The sequence below is a fragment of the Engystomops pustulosus genome, chromosome 3, assembly GCF_040894005.1.
Source record: "Engystomops pustulosus chromosome 3, aEngPut4.maternal, whole genome shotgun sequence".
NCBI lineage: Eukaryota > Metazoa > Chordata > Amphibia > Anura > Leptodactylidae > Engystomops > Engystomops pustulosus.
In genome coordinates this window covers 217,891,100-217,896,578 of record NC_092413.1, presented here as the reverse complement: position 1 = coordinate 217,896,578, position 5,479 = coordinate 217,891,100, and positions in this window count along the sequence as shown.

Sequence of the window (5,479 nt, the reverse complement as noted above, 5' to 3'; positions counted from 1 at the left end):
ATGCGGATAATAGTGCTGGTTTAACCCTTCAGGTCCAATCATTTACCTAAATACTTGGGTCTCTGTGTTTAACCTACAATGTAATTAAAGGGGTGGTCTCCTTAAAGGGGTCGTAGTGGTTTGTCTTAACTTCCCTTTAAGTCTATTATTTACAGCAAAATGAAAGAGTTTTTCAGAAGTCAAAACCCCAAAGCCAATGGCCCCCGGAGACAGAGAATAGTATTCATGCCCTGGGATGCGGAGGGTGTCGAGCCCTGACTGTCACCGCATTGCCTGGGGGTGTCTACAGCGATGGGGGCTCTGTGTGCTATGGAGGTCTCCTCTGAGATCACTGTTGCTTCCCACAGGATGAATGTTTCCTGCTCTCCTGTTGCAGCTTGTGTGGTTAATTATTTAAGGACTTTGTCTGCCAAACGCAGAGATTCCTGGAAGAGACATAACCAAATATAAGAAAAGTAACTGGAATAAGAGGGGGTATAGGGAAATGTCACAGTGTGCCTTACCTATCAGGTACTGAGTTACATCCTGTATAATACTGCAGAGCTGCACTCACTATTCTGCTGCTGGTGCAGTCACTGTGTACATACATGACATTACTTATCCTGTACTGATCCGGAGTTACATCCTGTAAATCTTTTATTTTATATATAAAAATGAAAAACATTACAACAATAAACATAAATCAAGCCATAACTTCTGGCAAAACAAAACAATAATAATAATAACAAAACAATAATACAAACTAAAAGAGACTTACGAAAATCTCCTGGCCCAGCCACACACACACACCACACAATCAGCATTATAAAACAAAACCTTCACCCAATCCCACCACCTAATTTTTTTTTTTTTTTTTTTTATATAATTTTTTATAATTTTTTTTTTTTTTTTCCATAAATAACTAAAGAATACACAGCAAAAAAAAGACAAACAGGAAATAAAAACATTAAATATAAACTAACTAAATCCCACGCCCATCACCCTCCCACCCAGACACTGGTCTAACGTCCAAAGTCCACGCTATATAGTCCAGACCAGTGCCCAGGATCATATTGTCCAAATCCCGTCCACCCCCCTCCCAACCTAACACCCTAACACCAACACCCCAAAACCAACCAAGCTATATACACATTAACTATAACTACATAAATACACACTGTACAAAAAAATACAAACACATTAAACATATCAACATAACAAACCAACCACATAAAGCCCAGGTTCGGTGCCTGCAAGCCCCTACATCACTACATTCTCAGATACAAAACAAAAATCTACAGTGTCAGCTTCAGCCCAACACCAGGAGAGGAGATGACAGACTAAGGGACACTAAAGGAGAACCCCCTCCAAAGGAGAGAGGCCCTCCCCGTGCCCAGCCTCTCATACTCCAGAGAGCGCACCTTCACCAGGTCACCCAGAATGTTCCTAACCACCTCATCCACCGGGAGGATTTTACGCTGCGTCGATACTAAACACCTTGCGTTCCACGTGTGGTACCTGACCACTAGGCTAACTAGGAATAACGTGCAGCGGTCCCGGCCACCCAGACCTCTGAATGCTCCATAGGCCCACTCCGCATAGGAGAGACCGGCAAACCCGGGCCAATGTAGGGAAGCGCCCACCCGGTTGTACACCTCTGTGTTAAAGGGGCACTGAAGCAGGAAGTGGTCCATGCTCTCCAGCAGGCCACCGCACTCCTCCCGGGGACAACCCCTTTCCTCAGAGCTCCTACACTTCAGATTGTCCCTCACACACAGCTTTCCATGGAAACAGCGCCAAGTCAAGTCCCAAAACTTCAAGGGGATCCTGATGGAATTCAAAAGACCTAAACCCACCCCCAGATCCCGACTTGGGCAATCCCTGAGGGCCAGAGGCTTCTGGAAATGGGTCAACAGAACCCTTTTGTCAAGGAGTTTCCTCGACATGGTCCTGATCTCCCACACTCCCAGACCCCACCGGCGAATTACCTTCAGAACCGGGGTAGCGTAAGCCGGAAGATGCCCATGCGGTGTACGAAGATCCTTCACTTGCCCTCCTGTCTCCCATTCCTGGAAGAAAGGCCGAAACCATCCCCTGCAGGAGTATACCCACGGAGGAGCCCTCTCTTTCCAGAGGTTTGCTACATTGATCTTAAGAAAGGTATTCACTAGGAACACCACAGGGTTGACCATACACAACCCTCCTTGTCTCCTCGTGCGGTAAGTAACCTCCCTCTTGATTAGGTTCAGCCTATTTCCCCATAACAGCTGGAAGAACAGACTGTAGACCCGAGTCCAGAGGGGTTCCGGCAACATGCACACATTGCCCAGATATATCAGCAATGGGAGCAGGTAAGTTTTAATCAAGTTCACCCTTTCCCTGAGGGTCAAAGACCAACCCTTCCACTGGTCCACCTTCTGGGCGGCGATCTTAAGCCTGCCATCCCAGTTTTGCATGGGGTAATCCCCCTGGCCAAATTCGATGCCGAGAACTTTGGCAGAGTCGTGGGGCCCTGGAAGAGTGTCCGGGAGATCAATGCCTGGATCCCCCTCTCCCAGCCAGAGACTCTCACACTTATCCCGGTTGATCTTGGACCCAGAAGCCTCTGAGTAGCGGTCAACCTCTGACATCACCCATTGCGCCTCCCCTCTCGAGGACACAAAAACGGTGACATCATCGGCATACGCTACCACCCTTAGAGTGGCTTCCGGTGCCGCCTGGTCCATCCCGACTCCCACCAACGGCCCACGATCAACCCTCCTAAGGAATGGGTCAATCGCGAACACGTATAAAAGTGGGCTCAGAGGACAACCCTGGCGAACACCAGACCCGACCTCAAAAGAGCGGCCAATCCAACCGTTCACAAGCGGGAAACTCTCTGCCCCTGTGTACAAAACCTTTAGCCAATTGACAAACTCCCCCGGCAGGCCATACCTCAGAAGGACAGACCAGGGCCGGCGCTATGGGTAGGCAAAGGTGGCAATTGCCCAGGGCCCCTGGGAGAAAGGGGAGAATCTCTTCTTTCAAATGAATCTTGAATTTTGTTCCTAGGTGCTATGGATCCAGAGATATTCAGGTTTAAAGTGAGAATATCAGGTGCCGTTTTGTATATAAAAATCACTCCCAAGGGCAGTTTAACAGTTAATATCTCCGTTTTCCTACAATTTAGAAACACAATTTTAGATTCATATAAAAGAGGAGACTCTCTTCTTTCATAGGAAAAAAGAAGTGAGGTTCTATGTGTCACAGAGACAGAGATACAGCCCTCTGAAGTGTAGCCCCCTCCCGATTCTTAGCCATCAGGCTGCAGGGAGCATTTGCTGCACACAGGAGCTGCTGCACCTCACAGATAATGGAAATATTCACTTTATATGTTACTACATTTTGAGAAGGGATAATATCAACTAATATTCATGTTTTTAACCCTTCTCTATGCAGAACTATCTAAGAACACACTTTGGGCCACATGCATCAATCGTTTTTTTCTGTTGTTTTTGCGCCTTTTTATTCAGGCGCACCGTTTTTGTGCCATTTTTGCGACTAAATGCCAAACTAGCTGCGCAGCAAATAACAGCTACTTATTCCCTCATTTATCCTAGCAATCCAGATGTTTTGCTGCGCCTAATGATATTCATCACTTGCGACTTTTCATTTAGGCGCAAAAACACTCCAGCCCAAAGGTGGCGTTAACTGAGAAGAAAGCACTGAGCCCCTGTGCAGAACAGCTCATTTCTAGCAGCAGAGCTCATGCAGACACTGCAGACACTAGAACAGATCATACAGACATGAGATACTCTGCAGACACTAGTACAGATAATACAGACATGAGATACTCTGCAGACACTAGTACATATAATCAGGGGCGCACCTGCCATGAGGCGAGTTGAGACTCTCGCCTCAGGCGGCGCGCCACCTGCTGGACAAGGGGGCGGCGTTGTGTGCCCGCCCACTCGCTTGTGCTTCCGTCTACCCGCCATGCTGATGCCTATGCCGCTGCCCAGGCTGACAGACCTCCCTCCATGCCGGGTGGCGCATTCTCTTTCCCGCCGCACACATCCCCCTGTCAAAAGTGCAGCGCCACCTGTCCGCTCCGGGCATACCCCCTCGGCTTCCTCTCAGCTCGGCTCCCTCTCCGCTCCATCTCCTCTCCGCTCGGCTCCCTCTCCGCTCGGCTCCCTCTCCGCTCGGCTCCCTCTCCGCTCCATCTCCTCTCCGCTCGGCTCCCTCGCCGCTCGGCTCCCTCTCCTCTCCGTTCCCTCTCCTCTCCGCTCGGCTCCCTCTCCGCTCGGCTCCCTCTCCTCTCCGGTCGGCTCCCTCTCCGCACGGCTCCCTCTCCGCTTTGCTCCATCTCCTTTCCGCTCTGCGCCCTGTCCGCTCCCTCTCCTCTCCGCTCGACTCCCTCTCCGATCCCTCTGTCGCCCCCCCCCCCCCGCTCCCTCTCTGCTCTCCCCCGCTCCCTCTCCGCTCTCCCCCGCTCCCTCTCCGCTCTTCCCCGCTCCCTCTCCGCTCTCCCCCGCTCCCTCTCCGCTCTCCTCCGCTCCCTCTCGCTCCCTCTCCGCTCTCCTCCGCTCCCTCTCCGCTCTCCTCTCCAACTCCAACTCCCCCCCCCCCCGCTCTCCCCCGCTCCCTCTCCGCTCCCCACCCCCTTCGCTCCAGGTGCCCACCCCAAGTGCAGAACAAGGCGGAAGCTTCCTAAAAGAAAAGATAGTAAGTTTATCTGTATATGTATGTGTTTGTGTATATGGATGTGATGTGTGTATGTGTATATGGATGTGATGTGTGTATGTGTATATGGATGTGATGTGTGTATGTGTATATGGATGTGATGTGTGTATGTGTATATGGATGTGATGTGTGTATGTGTATATGGATGTGATGTGTGTATGTGTATATGGATGTAATGTGTGTATGTGTATATGGATGTGATGTGTGTATGTGTATATGGATGTGATGTGTGTATGTGTATATGGATGTGATGTGTGTATGTGTATATGGATGTGATGTGTGTATGTGTATATGGATGTGATGTGTGTATGTGTATATGGATGTGATGTGTGTATGTGTATATGGATGTGATGTGTGTATATGGATGTGATGTGTGTATATGGATGTGATGTGTGTATATGGATGTGATGTGTGTATGTGTATATGGATGTGATGTGTGTATGTGTATATGGATGTGATGTGTGTATGTGTATATGGATGTGATGTGTGTATGTGTATATGGATGTGATGTGTGTATGTGTATATGGATGTGATGTGTGTATGTGTATATGGATGTGATGTGTGTATATGGATGTGATGTGTGTGTGTGTATATGGATGTGATGTGTGTGTGTGTATATGGATGTGATGTGTGTATGTGTATATGGATGGTACACTGTATGCATTTTATACTACATGGCAGCATGCTGTATGTATTTTATACTACATTCCGATATGCTGTATGTATTGTATATTACATGGCGGCACACTGTATGCATTTTATACTACATGGTGGC